Genomic DNA, 9708 nt, shown 5'->3' with positions numbered 1-9708 from the left:
TTTATTTCCTATAGCTTTTTAAAGGATTAATAATTATGATGATTATGTTCTGTAGAACTGCACTGAAAGGGAGTAGATTTTTATATCTACTTATAATTCACATTCTGGTTTTCATAATTTTTTGAGTTGCCATGGAGGCAAATACATAATAATACCCAGTTAGTCCTGTGACTTTACTTCTCATTGGACAGGTGGCTGTCTAAAAGAAGGATCCTTACTATTTTACCAAGCAACATTTGTACATTTTTTGAAATAATAAATAATATACAAGATCCAATAGGTGGAGTTTAATTTGTCAATGCTCAGGTCATTGTGCCAATTCTAGTAAAATGTGGTCAAAGCAATCAAAATAGAATTAATTTTTTTCTGTTGGGAAATAGCATATATAGTAGCTTCATAGTTCAGAAATACAAAGCAGATTAATACATTCATTAATTGATATAGCATAAATCATGCCTATAAATTAAGTTGGCTGAGTATAAATTTATTATAAAATATTTTTTAAAAATCATAGATTCTAAAAATGGTCACAATCCTTTACATTTTTATATCTACACCCTTTTGCCATAGGACTTTGTAGTCCTTGTACTACAAAGGCAGAGCTTTTCCCACAGTGTGAAATTGACCTGACATTGTAATTTTTTTTTCCTAAGAAAATGCTGTGGACCTTGATGGATGTTGTGGAATGGATTCCCACTCCATATCTCAAAGGCTGTGTGTGTTTGTTGACTCTTCTTTTGTATCTAACATTGCAGCCGTGAGAACGTGGCAAGCCTGGCCTGATACAGAATGAGAGATGTGCAGAGTAGAGCTTCCTCAGCCCAGTCACCCCACCCGGTTTCAACAGCTAGCCATCATGCAAACACATGAGTGGGTACATCCGAGGTCAGTAACACTGCCTAGAGCCAGGGGTGGAGGGCAACCCATGGCCCACAGGCCACATGTGGCCCAGGATGGCTATGAAAGTGGCCCAACACAAAATTGTAAATTTACTTAAATCTTTTTTTTAGCTCATCAGTTTTCATTAGTGTTTGTGTATTTAACATACAGACCAAGATAACTCTTCTTCTTCCAGTGTGGCCCAGAGATGCCAAAAGGTTGGACACCCCTGGTAGACCATGGCTGCTGATAACAGAGCGATATATCCTTATTGTAGTATTCTACAGGAGCTTTGTAGCCATTTGTTATGCATGATAATCATGGCCTTAAATAACTGATTATAAAACTATTTAAAAATATTTTGATGTCTACTTTAAATTGAGGGGTTAAAATGTGAACAAATTAATTAATTGTAGACTGTGTATGTAATAGATCTCTTAGGTTCTGAATTCTAAGGGTTGAATCATATTGTCAGTTTTCTTAATGTCTTAAAGTCAAGATGCACTTGAAAATTTTGCAATAATGCATTAGAAATGAGTGGAATAAATTATTAACATGAGGAAAAATAAATATCTATAAAAGCTTACAGATTTTCTATGACCGAGATCCCCTTTGTTTGAATGAAATAAATAGTTTCAGTAAAACCAAAAATGATTAATTCTTAATTTACTTTTACTAAAATATTTTTCAATTTTAGACAGAATAGATTTAAGTATGTTTTAATAAGAATTATTTTAATTGGGGGAAACCTAGATCTAATGTCTGTAATTTTAGATTTTCTTCAAAAATCAGAAGTGCAAATAACATGACAATGAATTAAATTCACCTTACTTTACCCATATATAAAAAGATAAAAATAGAATCACAGAGACAGTAACAAAATGAATAAAATGGCATAAAATGCAATTAGAGTTTTTGGAACCAGTAATTATGAGGTTTTCATATCTACACTACTCTTTAGGTTTAACCTTCTTAATGTCATATTAAATTTATAATAATAAACTAGGTTCTTATAATATTTCAATAAAATAGTCACAGTTCATCAACTGGAGATCCTTCCTGTAAACCCCAAATGACAAACTGATGACAGGGTTAATCAGCGTAAACTATAATTCTGTGGTGGTGCAAATAGATGCATCCTTTTCATTTAGCTCAACTGATGGCAGAAATAACATTATTACAGCAACAAAAAAATGCTCAATCAGTAACAAGTTTCAAAACTCACTAGAGAGACTTGCCCTCTGTCTAACTCAAAATCTCTTCTAGGCCATTATTTTGGTAAGAATTTTGGTGCTTTAAGGTTGATGTGAGTTTGGTAATAAAGTAGTGGATGAAAAAAATGTTTTATTTTCAGAGATTAAACAAATGAAAATTATATTCTCTTTTTATTACTCTTATTTTTAACTTCTCTTATTCTTTAACTTTGTCTATGAAAATGTTATTTTCCCCCCCTTTTTAACAGTAACCATCTCTTAGGCTTGGCTAGGTGATTCAAATAAAGCATCATTTAGACATGCCAAGGTACGCCAAGGATGTGTGTTCAAGCTTCTATTAGAGCACATATGAGTAGCAGCCAATGAATGCATAAATAAAGAGAAAACATATTGCTGCTTCTCTCTCTCTCTTCCAAATCAATAAATGAAAATATAAAAAATAAAAATTAAAATAATCTCTCTTATGTATTTGTTTTTCAGCAATTTTAAGACATTTTTTAATCTTTATATTTCTTTGTGATCACCCCCTCTGATAATTGCTTGTTTTTCCACTGGAGTGTGCTGGATGCTTATTCTTTGCTCTACCGACCTAAGAATAATTTAGGCTAATTCAAAAACTATGTCATTTTTCTTTGTATGTTAGCAAAATATGTTAATATGACTGTTAATATCTGGAATTTAGAGGAATTATTTTTATTTATTGTTTCAAAATTATTTGCTAATTTAAACAAAGCTATTTTACTATCTTAAAGTCACATCTTACAAAGTACTTAGATCTATAATCATAGTCAGTAATAAAAGCTATCATTTATTATTTGCTAAGTCTATTCCTGAGTGTTAAATTAATTACTATATCCCATAAAACTGGTCTTAGGGAATTATCATTATTTTAAGAACATGACAGTTGACCCTTACAAAAAGAGAGTGACTTTCAAAAAATTGTGAAATTAATAAGTGGTAGAGCCAAGATATCACCAAAGTGTGTCTGCTTCTAGAACTTATTTATAATCAGTCATAATTGAGTTTCTAGGACATTTTTTTCAGCCAGATTTTAGCATCATCTCCACAACACTCCCCCATCACCATCAGCAATTATATTTAAGTTTTTCCAATAAATTCATCTTATTTATTCAAAACCAGATAGTCTTTATTTTTGTGGCTCTTTTCATACAATGGTATAATGACAATCTCAATTTTAAGACTATATAGAACAAGCCTGATGTTTAAGGATAGCAATATTCACTGGAAAGATACAAACTAGACATTGTAAAGTGATGCTAAGTAATACATACTGTCAAGCTGCATGAGGCTGCAGAAGAATGTCTTTGCATATTGACATTTAAAAAACCCACACAGTAAACATGATGTCATTCAAATGGCTAGTGGTTAGTTTTTAAATTAATGATTTCCATGCCAGAGCATACCCACCAGCATTAGGGAGCTTACTTTAATAAAATTGAACCAGAAATCAAAAGGTTCTTCCTATCCTAGTTTCATCATGAACAAGCTTTTGGAAGAGTCATTTGATTTTGTTAGAATCTCAAGATTTTTAATCTGTAAAGTGGAGGCTGTTATAATCTCTGTAGCTAATTAGCTGTTACAGAAATGAAAACTATTCTAATCAGTGACATGAAGTGATCATCTACCATGTGCAAGGTTTTTGAACGACATAAATGAAGAAATCTTTACTTTCATTTTAAAGATTTTGTGTGTCTTATTTGAAGTAGATATTGAAATACACATGCTATGATAAGTGCAATGACATTCTTATGTTTAAGGTACAGAAAATAAAGTAATTGGTTCTGTTTTTTAAGCAAATTTGAAGATTTCATAAAGTGAGTGGCTTCTTTGCCTACTGATTATATCCCCAAATCTCTTTTCTTTTTCTTCCCTAGGATATGGACTTCCTGTTTCCTGTTTCCTTTTTAAGTGTGAGTGGCCAGTTTGGCGAGTCATTAGTGCAACTTTCTCGCTTGAGCAAAGATAAACTGCTGCCTTGAATCTGATCTAGTTTTCCTCTGTCTGCAGGCTGGAATGCAGGTGATTTGCACTTTAGCTTGGATGATTAAGAAGAGCCTTATGTCTAATGAAACACAGAGCAAACGAAGTCAGGAACCTGGAACCCTGAATGTCATCAGGGAACACAGCTGTCCCACTAACCAAACTAGCTGGACTGTTGCATGAGAAGAAATACCCTTATTTGTGTCTCTTTGTTATAATTACCTAGCTTAGCCTTCACCCCAGTTGCTACAATGTTTATATTAGGTCTTGTATTTCCAGAGTGTAGAGGATGAGGAGCATAGTAGTTGGGATTGAAACTGAGAAAGTAGTAAGAAATCATACCTTTAAGAGGTTTAAATTTAATTATCAATATTCTGAAGGGAAGGACAAAAAATAATTTGACTGTGAAATAAAAGTGTGATGTTTGTTGGTTGATTGAAATTTGCTTAAAATGTCAAAAAAAAAATGTTCTTATGGAAGACAAGTGATAACTGAGGTACCTACCAGGATGAAATCATAAAATATTCACTGTGACACATAAGGGCCAGGACACTGCATCTAACCTGTTCCCACAGAAAACATTAATATTTTAAGTTGACATGCTCTAGCTGATCTTATAAATCCTGTCAAATATCTTTCAGTACAGTAAAAGGGACTAGTCATCCCTAATGTGGTTACTAGTACACTCTTTACCTGCAGTAATGATTCCAATATTAATCTGATTCAGAATTTGTGACTGTAAGTTCCATAAAATCTGAGTTTTAGCACACAGTGACATGTCAGTCTATATCTTTTTAGTGGGTGGAAAAATTAGTTCCAGCTATCAATCAGGTAGTGATAATTTGTACCACTTTTCATTCAATTGATAGCAGAGTTAAAACTTTTCTTCTTCTCCTCCTATATCATCAGTCTTCTCTGTGGTCCTCTGTGAATAATCATAAATAAAAAATAACAAGCAGAGCATGTGATACATCTAACTTACAAAACTATAGATGTTTACAAGAAAACATGTTGTCTCTCCTCCTTTCAGTCTGTCAATTTCCACTCCTTTATATATAGAAACTAGAAAGTTAAATATTAATTTCTGGGGGAAAGCAACCAACCATCCTAGTTTTCCGGGGACAGGGGTGGTTCTTGAGATGCAGGGTTTTCAGTACCAAAATGAAGAAAATTCTGAAGAGACAGAGAATTTTTCGCCCTATTCCAGGGGGAGATGTAAGAGAGAGGAGGTAGAGAGAGAATGAAAGAGAGAGACAGAGAGAGAGAGAAAGAGAGAGAGAGAGGAGATCCATGAAGGATTGGAGCCATTAGCATTGGGGACATTTAAATTTACAGTAATCACATTTCTAAGCTTATTTCAGTTATAATGTCTTTGTTTACCATTCTGTTCTGTGCCCGGGACTCTGAAAAAGAGAGAAGGGATTTCTGTTTCTTGCTTATTGCTGTTCCTGTCAGCATAGTCCAAGCAATGAGACTTCAACTGGGCAATAGCTGGTTCCAGGCTTCTTAGATACTTCCATCCGGAGACCCTCATCATGCCCTCGAATAGGGACCCACATAAGTTGGATAATGTTGCTTCATTAACAATTTCAGCTCCAAACTTACAGTGCCCTTCTGGGCTCTGAGTTACTAGCATCAGCCAGGCAGCATTCCCTCCACAGAATATGTTACCTCAATGTTCCTCTTTGCTTTTCCAGACCTCCAAATCACTATACTAACTTTTCTGTTGGAATATGTACTATGAATTCTATTTCCCTAACTAAGAAAAAGATGATTTTCCTTCTTGTTGATTGATGGAAACTATAATTTAAAATGTAAAAATACCATAAAAGTATTATTAAATAGATTCTGTAACTAAAACAAAGTAAATTTAAGTTACCAATTAGCTTTTTAATTAGATTGTTTACTGTATAAAATTTCTTCTGAGTATGATTATGATTTTATAGTAAATAAGTAAAAATGAGGACCCAATTGAAAAAAGGCCAGTGTCACTTTTAAAATTCACCAGCTATTAGTATAAGGAACAAAAATAAATGTATAAAAAAACTTTTTATCTGACTAATATAAATGCAATTCAGTTACTTCTTAGAAAATGTGAGAAAACACAGATGTTTTATATTCTTTACCTGTGAAGATAAACAATTCTCTAGAGCACATTTAAATTACATAGCTTACTCACTATTTACTATATAGAGGAAATATAAATATACATAAAATTAAAATGAGAAATTAGATTGCAGCTTCAACCTGAGTCTCAGTTTCTCGTCTTTCTCCCTGAGCAACGTGAGTTTCAGCACCTGCTCCAGCTTCTCCACAATCATCCAAACACTGGGCTCCATGCAGTCACCCAGCCACTGGGTCCAGTCAGCCAGTAGCATGGCCAGCATCTATGCAGGTGCCAAGGGCTCAGGCTCCTGGATCTTAATGTCCTGCTCCACCAGCATGTGGGGCAGCTGGGGATCCAGGGGCTCAGTTGCAGGGATGACCAGAGGTCTGGCAGGCATAGGAGGAGGCATCCAGAGTGAGAAGGACACTATGCAATGCCTGAATGACCACCTAGCCTCCTACCTGGAGAAGGTGAGAAGATTTGAGGCTGATAACCGGAGACTGAGAGCTAAATCCAGAAACACCTAGAGAAGAAGGGACTCCAGGTTAGAGACTGAAGACATTATTTTAAGACCATGGAGGACCTGAGGGCTCAGATCTTTGCAAATTCTGTGGACAATGTGTGCATTGTTCTGCAGATTGAAAATGCCTGTCTTGCTGATGACTTCAGAGTTGAATATGAGATGGAGCTGGCCATGCACCAATCTATGAAGAGTGATGTTAATGGGCTTCAAAAGGTCATTGATGATGCCAATATCATTCAGTGGCAGTTAGAGACAGATCGAGGCTCTCAAGGAGGAACTGTTCTTCAGAAGAAGAACCACAAGGAGGAAGTAAATGGTTTACAAAACCAGACTGCCAACTCTGGGTTGACCATGGAGTCAGATTCCCCCAAATCTCAGGACCTCAGGGAGATCATGGTAGACATTGTGGCCCAGTATGAAGAGGTGGCTTGGAAGAACCAAGAGGAGCTAGATGATGATTATTGGTCCCAGGAGACGGAGGAGAACACCACAGTGGTAACCTCACAGACCACTGAGATAGGAGCTGCTAAAATGACACTCACAGAACTGAGACAAACAGTCCAGTCCTTGGAGGTCAACCTGGACTCAATGAGAGATCTTAAGATCAGCTTGGAGAACAGCCTGAGGGAGGGGGCGATGTGCTCTGCTATGTAGATGGAACAACTCAATGGGATCCTGCTGCACCTGGAGTGAGAGTTGGCCCAGACCTGGGCGGAGGGGCCCAGGAGCATGAGGCCCTGCTGAACATCAAGGTCACACTGGAGGATGAGATCACCACCTACTGCCGCCTATTGGAAGAAGAGGACTTTGATTTTCCTGATGCCCTGGACACCAACCTTACCAACCATCCAAAAGGCCACCACCTGCAGGATAGTGGATGGCAAAGTGGTATCTGATGGCAATGATACTAAAACTTTGAGGCGTTAAAGGCAGCAGAAATGGGGCATCCCTTGGTGGGACAGGTGGCAAATAAAAAGTTCCGAGATCATTGAACAATAAAAAAAAGAGAAATTACGGAAGGCATTATTTAGTTTTCATCTTATTAAAAAATATCAAGATTCTTATTGCAGTCTAGCTACTAGAAATAGGTGTATTTATATATTCATATGATAATATTTTATGCTTTTTTTTAACAAGCACCTCTAAATGGTTAATTGCTAAGCACAATTGTAAATCCTTTAATTATAATTAATTTATAATTTACTTACTCTTCTGAGGTTGGATTACTATTATTTCCATCCTATAAATAAGAAAATGGTGGCACAGAGAGGTTATATTACTTACCCAACATGACATAGACTGCAGGAGCTAGTAGCCAGCCTAGGTGCCCTGGCTCTTATTAATGGATGCTCTAAACCACTCCAATGTGCTACGCCTCACCTCAGGGATGCTATGCAAAGTAGCCTGTGCCTGGACACAGGAGGAATGTGAGCCAAACATTCATCATTGTGAAAAATAGTACTCTGAGTTAAGCAAGAAAAAACACAACAAAATAATATATATATTTTTTATAATAAGTAGCTATTTAAAAATTTTTAACTTAATATTACTCTTTATGCAACAGAAACACTTTATTTTCTGTCTCAACTACATTATTCTGTTGCAGAATAAAATAAATTCCACCAACTGAGGTGTGTATCTGCCTCTGAATTTGGTATATATTATTGTTTAAAATTAGAGGGTGTTTTCATGCAGTTTCTTCAATGAGTGACTTTAATTCATTAGGCAGGCAGAAATTTGGGGAGAGAAGAGTTTTTCAAGGAAAATATCTTTGATTTGTCTTTTTATTACCAATAAAAGGTTCATATATCAAAAATATAAATGCCTAAGAACAATATGGCTACATCCTTAATCTGTTCGGTTATATAACGTATATTAGATATTTGATTTAAGATTGGAACACAGAAATGAAAAAGCTCTGATTTTCTTAAAGTAACAAAGTATGTTTCATTAACACTTATAAACATTTCATTTATTTAGGTTAATATTCATGGTATGTTTCAAGCACAATTCAGGATTTTTTTGTGATCTTAAGTTGCAAACTATCCATCATGGTTATAGAAAGCGAAAGAGGCATGATCAAAGTTCCTGTTAGAACATTTGGTTTATCCAAGAATGTGAAGTTGTTTGGCACACAGGATACAAATAAGGAATTGCCCATCCAATTGGTTTCTCTTATATTCTTGGCTATCCCACTAAAAATACGTGACAAATGTGACTCAGCATTTTCTCTTCTGCAAATGATGAATGCGTGAAACACTTAAAATCATTTATATCACAAGTTCTTTTAAATGATGATGAATATTTTATTGTTATGGATATCTGAGGCTAGAGGCAGTAGGGGAAAAAAGATAGAATGTTCTCACATTGTAAACTGAGTACGTAGATATTGAACTGAGGAGAAATAAATGATTAGAGATTGTGATTTTGGTCAGAAGTCCCATTCCCTATCCACCCAGATCAGATTTCTGTCTTCATATGTGATGCTTTAAAAGAGCTGTTTTATTTCATGAATAATTTTACAGTAGGACTGTCAAATAAAGCTTTCTGCAATGATGAAAATTTATGCCCTGAGATGTGGCAATGAGGACTGGAAATATGGCCGGTACAACAGAGAATGTGAAATTTTATTTTATTTAATCTTATTAAATAAGTGGTCTCACATTAAAACACTTCAGTTTTGCAGGGCTTATTTATGGGTAGAAAATATAAGTTATAGTAGGGAAGATAGCAGAAAATTTTGGGAATCTACTAGCCTAAAATAAAATTTTATATGTTGTCTTCTGTATATAAAGTCTGGTTTTAAGCAAAGAACAGATAATATGCTAGAGCAACAAATGACCCCAGAGAGGTGGGTTATGGCCTCATGAAATCATACAATGAAAGAGGCTTGAGGGGCCATTTATATCAAATGTCTCATTAAAGATTTAAATGTAAATTAAACCTTAGACATTAGTTAACTCACCTGAGGTCTCACAGAAAGA

General features: G+C 35.2%; 1 pseudogene; it reads left to right on the top strand.

Moving 5' to 3' along the window:
• Positions 1 to 5233: 5233 nt before the first annotated feature.
• LOC129075738 (keratin, type I cytoskeletal 18-like) lies at positions 5234 to 7651 on the top strand (annotated as a pseudogene).
• Positions 7652 to 9708: the final 2057 nt, after the last annotated feature.

Source organism: Pteronotus mesoamericanus, unplaced genomic scaffold, assembly GCF_021234165.1.
Source record: "Pteronotus mesoamericanus isolate MK-2021 breed Mesoamerican mustached bat unplaced genomic scaffold, CSHL_Meso_final contig_56, whole genome shotgun sequence".
Taxonomy (NCBI): Eukaryota; Metazoa; Chordata; class Mammalia; order Chiroptera; family Mormoopidae; genus Pteronotus; species Pteronotus mesoamericanus.
The sequence above is the reverse complement of the archived record's forward strand: the minus strand, read 5'-3'. Positions and strand labels throughout refer to the sequence as shown.